This window comes from Syngnathoides biaculeatus, chromosome 4, assembly GCF_019802595.1.
Source record: "Syngnathoides biaculeatus isolate LvHL_M chromosome 4, ASM1980259v1, whole genome shotgun sequence".
Taxonomy (NCBI): domain Eukaryota; kingdom Metazoa; phylum Chordata; class Actinopteri; order Syngnathiformes; family Syngnathidae; genus Syngnathoides; species Syngnathoides biaculeatus.
Genome location: NC_084643.1, coordinates 28,969,630 through 28,981,449, shown reverse-complemented (window position 1 = coordinate 28,981,449; position 11,820 = coordinate 28,969,630). Strand labels below are relative to the sequence as shown.

At 41.8% G+C, this 11,820-nt stretch overlaps 1 long non-coding RNA gene across 4 annotated transcripts in view; it reads right to left on the bottom strand.

The window, feature by feature from the left end:
• Positions 1-2,302: 2,302 nt before the first annotated feature.
• LOC133499947 (uncharacterized) overlaps positions 2,303-11,820 on the bottom strand; it is a 148,389-nt gene continuing 138,871 nt past the window's right edge. For 3 of the 4 annotated variants that reach the window (XR_009794793.1, XR_009794792.1, XR_009794790.1), the window contains 4 exons: positions 7,748-7,818; positions 5,815-5,858; positions 5,540-5,580; positions 2,303-4,675 (listed from right to left, as the gene is read on the bottom strand). This is a non-coding gene — a long non-coding RNA (uncharacterized LOC133499947). The remainder of the gene's footprint in view (positions 4,676-5,539; positions 5,581-5,814; positions 5,859-7,747; positions 7,819-11,820) is intronic. The other variant, XR_009794791.1, reaches the window with a different exon arrangement.

Below are 11,820 nucleotides of genomic sequence, written 5' to 3'. Positions count from 1 at the left end.
AACTCACTTCCTATACCAAGTAACATGGCCCAAAAAGTGGCTGATTAGGACAAGTGTGAAAACAGAGTCAGTGTACTTCAGGGCAAATGACACATTGGACCAGTTCACATAATCAAATCTATTACGTTATTACTGAACCACAAATAACATGGTGCGATTGTAAAGGAAAAAATAGATTGCGAGAAGAAATGCGAGAGTTGTGGATACTCTATTGAAAGGTTGGCTCCATCCCTTGATGATATTTGTATATTAAGCTAAAGACTACACACTTCACTTTTTCATCCCCAGGTACAATACTATATATATATATATATATATATATATATTACACACACACACGCACACACACTCGCACACACGCACACACACACACACACACACACACACACGCGTTGAAACATTTCAACTGTGAGTGTTTTATGTCACAGATGTACCTTTTGGCCTGACAGAGGCAAAACCTGCGGGATCCAAATCCTTTTGTGACTGGAATGCTCACTGAGCCGGGAACCACGGGGGACGTGACCCCACAGAAGAAGCTTTCCACCTGCTGAGAATATGAACAAATATTCACACACATTCTGTTTCATCTTGCCACAGGGTGTACATGTCATATTACCTCCCTCCCTCATCAGCGTGTCCCTCAGGTTGATTGTAGGTCTACTTATACAACCCACACAATTACTGGTATAGTGGAAATAGCAGAGCTGAGGCCCTACAGGGATTCAGATGCCAGTCTACCTCAGATTAGCTTGTTCCTGATCCTTATAACTTGTGATTTCTTCCGAATTGGAGTAGAAACACTGACCTTGAATAGAAGCAGTTAAATGGAGCAGAGAATTACATCGTCAGCTTGGTTTGGTTTAAAAGAGGGAGTTAATGTACAGCTCTGTACTGAGATGGTAACTCTTCTCCCATGAGACATACACACACATGCATACAGACACACACGGGGAGCTTTATCTGCAGTTAGTTGATTGAAAAGACATGTACACACACACGCAATGCACTCTTTGCTATCAACAAAATCTCAAGCAACCCATCACTCATCTAAGTGTACATATTTAAGGCCTGCCACTAATAAATGGGTATTTACCACCTATATTGAGGGGTGTTTAGTACCATAAACCTGGCACACACTGCTCAAAAGCTCTTTCAGGGAATGTTACAGCAATATCGTAAGCAATTTTCCAAAGTGGATTACAAATTTCCCCATCCGATTTTTATTGCACATTACAATAACTTAACTAGATCTAAATGTTACGCATAAATGGAGAAATACGGACTGCTTAATATGCAATTTTTCTTTCTTTTTTTCCCTTCGAAGAATCCTTCTTGTGCAAACCCTGCCAAGCCAGGGAGCATGCTGGTTTCTGTGGTGGGGGAGTCAATAATCTTTATGAGGTGGGTTTTAATTACAAGGAGATAACAGAGTATCCTCCTCAAGGCAAGCTTCCATCAATCTCTATTCTGCATCGAGCCGCATGCAGCCTCAGCGGGCACACATGCACATTTTTATCTTTTAATCTCCAAGAAGACACCCTCGCAAACGCACAAGGCAACTGTTGCTCAATGTCGCCTCCGCCTCCCCGCACACAAACGTCCACTAAAACAAGTAAGGCATGCTTGCGCACACGCCGACTGACCGAAGGATGCAGGAACACAATGGCAAAGTGGCAGGGTAATCCGCCTAGAAAGGTTAAGGCTGATGTTTTCCCAAATGATGACAATCTAAGAGGTCACATCAGTCATGTCCTAAGGTCGGCCTTCCCATAAAGGTCTTTGCTTAAGTAATAGTCATATGTACACTGATTCAATCTTCAGGAATGGGAATTTTTGTTTCATACTTCAGTCGGCATAGATTTCAGAAAAACAAAAACAGAATTCATCATCCATCGAGAACAGAGGTCTACTTCGAACCCTCTCAAACGTTTTGCAGATGTTACTGTATACACATATTGGACTTTTACTCATTCAGTTATAACAGGAAAAATGGTGACTTGAAGTCAGTTTGACCTCTACATGTAAATTAATTAATTAACAACAGTGTTATCAATTTTAACTGTTTCACTCAGGTTTGTTTTCATCATTAGCACTTTGTGCTTCACGTGCATAACAGACTTTTTTTTTTTTTGTCACCGTTTCAATCTATTGGTGTCTGCAATCCATTGACATTGTTTATTATGACAATCATATCCAGGAGCTGCTCACTTGTATCATGCTTGTCTTGCCATCATTACATACTTGCATTAACTCCACCATGTTGTACCTCATCGTAACACGTACTGTACCAATAGAACACAGTTGTTAGTGATCAAGCCTTTCATTTTTTCTCTTTATATGTATACTTTGAGTAAATCATTAAGCCCTAAAAGCAGATCAAAACAAATGTAAAAATGAAAGGAATCCAGATTTGTTATACAAGAGTGCATATACATTGTTATTTCTCTAATTGCTTTACACTGGAAAATGCATGATCATTTGTATTGCCTAGGTTCATAAATCTAAATTCAGATTTGCCTTTGACTCACACGTTATTTATTCATTAAAAAAAAAAGAAATACAGACATAAACCCTACAAGTTAACATACACTACATATATCTTTATTAGCACATGCAAAAAAAATGGTACTTGCAGTATATTTCTGTAAATGTACCCTAGGTAAGGTCTAATAATGTACTTTAAAAATTGCTGTGATTTTTTTTTGTCAGGTGACAAGCAGTGATGGAGAAATGGTACATTCATGGCAATTTTATTGTTTTTGTTTGGCTTCACATAGACAACTTTCCAAATATCTATTATGATAAAGCAACAATAAAAAAAACGATAGTGCCACTAAATAGAGTGCAGACATTTCATTTGCATTTGTTGTGGTCTAGGTTTTGGTCCAAATGAACTTTCCTGAGGGAAGAGGGTCGAACTGGCTGTGTAAGGCCGTGCTATAACCTGACCTAGATCCTCTTGAGTCCTGGAGAGATACAAGTCCTGGATGGACGGGAGTCTGCTGCCAATCACTTTTTATCATAATTCCCAGTGCGCTGTAGTCTAAGCCAATCCCTGGCAATGCCACCAGCGAAGCACACAGTGCTGGACAAGGTGAGGATGGACCTGATGATGGTCATGTACAACTTGACCAACATCTTGATAATGACCTTGAGCTTGATGATGGTCAGCTCCCACTTGAAGTCCCGGGTGATGACGCTCCTCAGAAAGCGGAAGGAGTCCACCATGAAGATGGGGGAGTCTGAGTATGAAGGGGCACCGTCGGGCTGTGACTTTCCTGAAGTCCATGATCATCTCCTTTGTTTTCTGGATGTTTAGACTATAGGGTGTTTCTTTTTGCATCAGGGCACCTGCTGACACAGATCAGACTAACGCTATTCACAGGCTTTGTGACATGAAACTTCGCAACATGAGGATGTGAACTAACGTCAATAGAGAAGATGCAGTTGAGATAACTGATGTAAAACAAAGGCTGTGCCTCTTAATCGTGCACTTCTACTAATTGCAACAAAGAAGCATCAGAGATCAGATTGTAGAATCAACATGGTCAAATCAATTCAAGATGTAGATAACAGGCCACAATCTTTTGCAATTTCATTGTCGATAAAAAAACAATTAAGATTCATTTGTGCGGGGAGTGGTATCAGAGTGCACATTGTGCTCTGCAATTATGGTATGACTGAATGGCACCTTCCAGCAACACAAGGGCCATGGGGCTCAAACTAAAAAACAAAAAAAGTCAAACTAAAAAACATAAAACTAAACAAAAAAGTCCTGCAGCAACTCACTCCACACAGAATGTGGATACAATGCACGGAAAAACCATGCCATAAACCTACACATACTGGAAGAAAAATTAAATTCTTTTTATGAAATCATACAAAAGGGAGTCTGTGCTTTGCTGTGGTTTTAATCTTTATTTTGGTGCAAAAAGTCAAAAAGACAATGCGCAAAAAAAAAAAAAAAAAAATCTATTTCCAAAAACAGTAGCTCTGGGGATGTGAACATTTCTGGTGATCTTCCATTGCAGGTTGCATAATACAGTGGCCCTTTTGAACTTAAACTGCTCGCATGTTTTTGTGCTGTTCCTGTTTTTTCCTGCTTCCTCCTGCACAGATCGAAGGCTTTTCCACATGCTGCTAACAAACGCATCGGCCTGTCTTGGCATATGTTTGTGCAATATGTGTTGGTTTACATGCAAGCGTGCCGTGTTGTAATCTGTGTCTTGCTTGTCCCAGTGTGTACCACAGTGAGGATTTGCAGATGAGTTTTGCAGCATATGTTCCTGCTGTGACCGTGTGTACTGTATGTGGATGAATATGTGGTTCCATTAGTGTTTACACACATTTACAGAAGTGAGCGATACTGGCCATACCTGAGGTCCAAGTTGTAATTTTTTTGTATTTGTGTTTACGCTTGCCTGTGTGGTACTGATGTGTGTGGCTGTGCGTGTGCATGTGTGTGTGTGTGTGTGTGTGTGTGTGTGTGTAAAATAGCGCTGGCTGTCAGGTGCTGCTCCGTGCTGTGCCGGCTGCATCTGGAGCCATCTGTGTCGAGGCTCAGTGGGAGTCGAGCGGATGACTTTAATGTACTTGAACCCCAGACAGACCTTTCCCAGACAGTCGTCAGTGTGAAAGCAAGACAACTGGGCCCAGTCGAGCTGAACCGGCGGATCTGGGTGGTGAGCAGCAGACAGACGCTTTGGTTACACTATAACCCCCCCAGTCTGACTCACTGGGGAGACTCTGGCAGCCAGATACACACAAACACGTGAATGTTTTTCAATGATGCTGTAATACTATTTTATTGTTTTATGTCACAGGACACTGTGGGTATCATGTGTCTCTCCTCTCACAAGTTTGTGCCATCAAACAAAATGCTTTTGTCTACTTTCATATTGTTAGCTCTCCAAAGACAATGTAGCTTGTGTATGTTGTCGACATGACTGCACAATAGTGAAACAGATTTGAAATAAACTTTTTTTTTTCTTACTTGGCCTTGGGTGCAGTGTTGCCACCTCCTTCCGAAGGAAAGTCGGCACTGGTTATTTTTTTTTTTTTTTTGCAGGAGTAATTCTTGCTATTCTAGCTATAGTAAAATTGGTTTGAGTAGTGATATATGTAATTTTGATTTGATCAACAGGGGTGCACCAGATGATTTTTTTTCCCAGACCAAATATGTGTACATTACTTACTTTTCTACTAATATTGTTTATAAACACAAGAACCTCTTGAAGACAACTTTAGTTTCACTCAAATGCTAAACATTTTAGAGTACCAAATTGTCATTGCTGACATTGTCGCAGTGCTCCACTGCAGCTTCGTGAGCAGGAGCGCGATTGGCTGAGCCAGAGATGGACTGCACAGAGGAGAGCTCGAGGCGCTCGATGCGGGTCTGCGCCCGATCGGAGTTCATCATCCACTTCCGGGGCATTTTTTAATTTATGCTCTGCAAAATGGACCATGAACTCTGACTGTGAGCTCCCCTCTGTGCGGTTCGGCGTTGGCCAAGGTGGCTCATGTGGTCGTTTGTGTTTACCTTAAAGATTCCCCGCACAGCAGACATGGCTCCGTCTCCACCTGCTCGGAAGACATGTGTATGTCGGCCCGGTAAAAGTGTAATGGTGACATGATAAATTTATGAATACGTGGCATCTTTATTCATACTGGTATCAGTTCATCACTAATCAACAATAACAAAAATCAATCTTAATGTACAGTATCTTTGTACTATGTATATGGATATATTTCACTCATTAACACCATTTGGTTGTGATAAAAGAAACAAGCAAAGACCAGGCATAATCGTCTTACGTGAAAATATGTTGATTGGTTATTTTGACTTTCTCATGCGATAACTGTGGGACCAGCACAAAAAAAGCACATTAATGCAATTGTCAGAAATATATCTCTTCTTATTCTTTTGCTGCTTATCATGCAGAGAAAAAGGACATGAATTCAGAGTCAAAATATTGGGCTTTCTCTACAAAAGCCCCAAGATGACATAATGGCTGGAAAAGCAATGACTTCCATTACTATCCAATCACATTGCCCTCAGACAGCTCCATGGAACATACATTGTAAATTGCTATGATATGCTATGATGTATGTAGGTGACAGTATATGTGAACATTCAAACAGAATTTTTGAACACATTTCAATTTCAAGATCTTACGAAAGCGCAACCAAACCAAAGAGCAACAAGCAATGCAGTTTATCACCACCACCACAAAGCAACGGCCCAGTAATGATCTTGCAGCAACAATATGATTAGTGAAGCACAAAATCAATTAATGCAGCAGCAGAATCAATAGGTGTCTCTCACCATATATATCCTGCAGTTAATTAATAAACAATAAAGACATTAAGCAACAGAGCATCAGACTGTGGCAACGACCGTCATCAGTCATGACGTGTGTACTGATGGCATCAGCAGGAAAGCGACGGGAAAACACTGACAGATACAAATGAGAGTGGAGTGAAATACTGAATACACCCAGAGGCTAAGATGCTGTGACAATGTACACACACATCCAAGGGCGTGAGCGTGCATAAACTTACAAAGAACACTCATGCATGAGGTTTCCAATGCGAAGGAAACACAAACACGCATGGCAAAATCCTTTCGACTCTCCTCTCTTTTTAGGGCAAACAAATGCATAGTTGATATAATAATGTTCATTTAAACACTTAAAACACATGGTGACATGATGATATCAATTTGGAACAAGCCCAGGATTGAATTTTGTAGGAAAATCACCCTTAGGCAGGTACTTGTGAAAAATGCAGAAAAATGATCTCTTGTGATGTTGCGTTTATATGTATTCTTAGCCTTATAGCATAGTTGACTTAGTCGCACAGTATTTAAACATTTCTGGAAAAAAGCAAGACAGAAAATACAATCTCAGAAAGCAGATTAGGTTAAAAAAATTTTTTACTAGCTATATAATGCTCTAGCAGAAAAACAAACAAACAATGGTTAAAACCTACAAAGTGAGTAAAGTGAAGCTATTTAAATTAATACCTCTCTGACAATGTCACTTTAAGCTTAAAATTGATCTTCATCCGGGCAGAAACGGTTGATAGTGTACCTAATGAAGTGTCTGCTAAGTTTATCATGTTTGCGCTTGGACATTTGTAAACAAATGTGTTTGTGCTCCCTGCATGTGCATCTAGCTCGCAAAGTCACTCATCACTGACAATAAGACCGATAACGAGACTTTGTCTTCTGTTTCATCTGCAATCAAATGAAACCCTTTCCCATCATCCTTCTCCCAATGTAACCTTCACTAAAGTGTAGTTTTCGTGAGAAAAACAGATTTCTGTGCTAAGAGAAAAGTGGTGTCCTCCTCGTTGTCCTCATTATTGAAAGCTTGAGTCAGAGAAGTCAATTACAATAGATGTTTTTTTCAATTAATTGCGAGTGGCTGCACTCTGTGACAAGTTCAAGCAACAGCTGACGCTGTCGTCAGATGGCTGACATGCGGAACGCAACTGTGGGCTGAGGACATGTGTGTGTATTAGGTTTATAGCGACTGTTATCGTCTCACAGGTTAATTCAATAACCAGTGACGACAGCGTTAACTGCTGGGCACATTATTATTATGATTATTATTTTAGATCGTAATCTGACTCACGATACACGGGAGTTTCAAAGATTCTTGCCTGCACCTTTTGATGTTACCATGCCGCCATGTTTATTCCAGCTGTGGCACACACTCCTGACATCATTCAAATCTTTTCTCACCTCAATCATGTGATATGGCGGGGGCCGTCCGTCTTCTGGTCTCAATAGTGGCGAAACAATAAGATTTCTATCTGTAACGAGATTACCAGCCATAATAGAGTTAGAGTTGCATCAGTGTATGTGGACCTTTATTAAGTTCATGACCTTTTGCTATTCTACATTATACTTCTACTACTGGTGGAGAGGGGCCTTCAAGCCCCAGAGAGAGGAAGCTATCAGCTAAGAAAGGAAAAGTTCAAGATGGCCCACTCATCTGAGTTCCACTGCAGCTCCAAACAAAGTGTTATCTTTCAGGACGTGGGACATTTGCTATTTATTTATTTTTAAATGTTGACTGGAGTGGTTTTCGGTGTGACACTGTGCAGCTGATTACAGCGAGAGTCTTAATCAGGTGGCGCAGTCTGCTCGGGGCCCTCGGGGCTCGCATTGCGCTACATCCTGTCAGACTGCACAGAGAAACAATCAATCATCAGGAGAGCTCCGAGATGCAGGAGGTTGGGAGGATGGGAGAGATGAAGCGGAAGGTGGTTAAAAAGGGGGGGGCAAAGGAGCATAGGTAGAAGAAGAGAGGGAGGAAATGGGGATTAAAAGTAAGTAGATGAGAAGAGACACAAGCCTGACGACTGAAACTAACTTGGAGTTATGAAGCTGCTCAATTGGAAGATTAAAAACTCAGCGAGTCAACGACAACAAACAATGTTCATGTCAGAGCTCATAATAAGTGACGACAACACTTTTCATTGCTAACCCTCACCCAAATGTCAATGTTACCATCCTGGCGAGACATCTTCCTCACACTTGCCTTGTAAAAGAAATCTCTTTTGGCGTTTGGTTCAAACGACCTCACGGATAAACAGGAGGAAAAAGAATCGAGAGAAGGGGAGCGGAGGGATTGAGGTGGGCCGACGTTTTACACCGTCTGGGCTCTGTCTGAGGCCGCTGCAATGATGCGGCTCTTTAGAGAACGTCTTAAATGAAAGGCCAGAACAATCCTCCGTGACAGGTGGGATCCTTTATATCTAACAGAGGAGAGACATCACAGGGCCAACAACACACACACACACACACACACACACACACCACACACACAACACACACACACACACCACACACACACCACACACACACACACACCACACACACACACACACACACACACACACACACACACGCACTCACACACACACACACACACACACACACACACACACACTCACACACACACACACACACACAGAAGAGTATTCTTTGCCTATTTGAATTGCAAAGGGCCATGCACAGAAAACATAAACTACAGTGGATTCCACAAGGAGAATTCCCTGCGCTGTCCATGTGAAGATGAGCAGTTGAAATGGACAAAGAGCAGATCCCATAAAGGTGATTTATAGAATTTAAAAAGATGTGCCTTTTTGGCACACCATGAAGGATATTAAGTGCTCGGAGGGAGGGATCGCACACAGATCCCCCACAAAACCTTTTAATCTTTATTCTGGAAAAATAGATCTTCCCCAACTCCCCAAGAAATGGGAGACGTCTGCGAAAATTTATGTGCGAGCGCAGGAGACAGCCTAAATGATATGAAAAGAAAACTGGAATCTGCCTCAGTACTGGAGGGCCAAAAGAGGAGAAGGTTTGTCTTGCCTCCTGGGCTAACCCCCTAGAGAAGTCATTCTCGCCCTCTGAAAAAATCCAAGCTCAGGAAAAACAACTCAGTGAACTAAAAGTGCATAAACAATTTAAAAGAAGTGACAGAAACAAGGTCGCCTACTGGCTAAAATGGGAGGGGTCGGGGGGAGTAAAGGACTGAAAGGGAAATCCGCAGCTGACAAAAGGGGCTCAAGCATCGTACATCAAGCACTTGTTACCTTACCCGGTGCTTGTGATTGCGCATGACTGCAAACAAGTCAGTGATAAAAATCTGAAGAAAGATGAGACCGATCAGGCCGACTTTAAAGACCATCAATCACGGCTCTGTAAGCTCCAATATTATTAGTTCAAGTAAAGCTGCACTCTTCCATTTTATGGACATCATAAAGGACTTTGGTGTAGGCGGGGGGCAGGAGAGAAAGAGATCCCCCGGTGTTTTAACTAAGACCGGGATGGATGTGTTTGGAAAAGCGAAGGGGTGGATGCACAGCGCTAACTGTGGTAACCTTAACGGAACAGACCTCGGCAGGGGAAGGAATGTGTGACGGGAGTGTGAGGTCTCACTTACAAGATGGAACGAAAAGTGGAGTCCACGCTTCTGTTTTGGCAGTGCGATATCTATATCTATGTAACAGATCAGGTGCAGTGCAAATTAAATGATGTAATGTTTATTTATACACTAACCAATGCATCATCTTAGTGGGTGGTGTATAGATAAACTTGCACCAGATCCTAACATTAACTAGATAATGTACAAAAACTAGCCCCAACTGCTTAGCCATGGGTGGAAGAGAGCCGTTTATCCTCACAAGGGTCTTGGGAGTCCTGTAGCCGAGCTGTCAGCTGTCTTCAGGAAGGAGACGGAGTATACCCTGAACTGGTTGCCAGCCAATCGCAGGGCACAGAGAAACAAACAACCATTCACAGTCACAATCACAACTAGGAGCAATTTAGTGTGTCCAATTAAGGTTGCATGTTTTTGAGATTTGAGAGGGAACCAGAGTGCCGGGAGAAAGCCCACGCAAGCACGGGGAGAACATGCAAACTTCTAGCAGGCGGGGCCGGGAATTGAACCCCGGTTCTCGGCTCTGTGAGGACGACACTCTAACCAGTTGTTCCACAGCGTCGCCCAATATGTAACATTTGTTCTTGTATTTTCTTTTATTTATTTACTTTCTGTAGCTGGCATGCAGAACAACAACAAAATCAGTTTAAAAGTGTTTACTGAAAATACAGATAGTAAGGGTACATTTACAGTGTTTACTTTTTTGAAATGCGGTAATGAACATGTCAGGGTAGTGGTGGGTGACAGAAAATCCCCTACGACTCATAAATATCTTCTCATGTCAGGAGGAGCTTCTACTGTGATCCTGAACATGGATACAGTAAGTGGTGTAGATTATGTACCACAGAACAACCCATTACTTACATTCATCCATGAATGTCGCGCAGAAGTCAGGTTGCAAGTGATACATTTGTGTTGGTGCAGTATATGCACACTCTGCTGGAGAAGTGCAATAATCTTGAGCAAAACAGAAAATGATCCGCCATTAATGTTTTGGTTGTGACGTACGGTTGAAGCCAGAAGTCTACATAAATCTGAATCCCACTGAAAATTTGTGGGCAGATCTGAAAAGCTGTGCGCGTGCAAGGCAACCGAAAAACCTGACTCAGTTACACCAGTTATGTCAGGGGGAATACTTCAAGATTCCAACAGAGTGCCATTAGAAGCTTGTGGAAGGTGATTCAAAAAGGTTTGACCCAAGTCCTGAAGTTCAAAGGAAATACTACTCCAAACTAAGGTAATGTGGGTAAACTTTTGACCTTGAAGAAAATATAAAATTCTCCATCCATTTTCTGAGCTATTTATCCTCACAAGAATCACGGGAGTTCTAGAGCCTCCAAGCTTTCATTGAACAGGAGGCAGGATACATCCTGAAGTGGTTGCCAGCCAATCGCAGAGCACAAAGACAAACAACAATCACACTCACAATCACACCTAGGGGCAATTTAGAGTGTCAAATTAATTTTGCATGGTTTTGGAATGTGGAAGGAAATCGGAGTGCCCGGAGAAAATCCACACAAGCACGGGGAGAACATGCAAACTCCACACAGGCAGGGCCAGGATTTGAACCCGGGTCTTCTGAACTGTGAGGCCAACACGCTAAAGAGTCGACAAACCTTATTTGTCAAACTGTATATGTTAAAACTGTCTTCAGGACCATGTCCCTCTCTGACCTCAAGTAACACCTTAATATTAATTTGAATAATTATTGTACAAGTGGGCATTTCATGACACGAGTAGCTATTCACAAACTAAAGGCGTGACCCAACAGTCTGTCAACCATTTGCATATGCACAATTATAATTTTTTCGCTGGATTGTTTACCCGGGTTAGCAAAAAAAAAAAAAAAAAACAAAAAAAA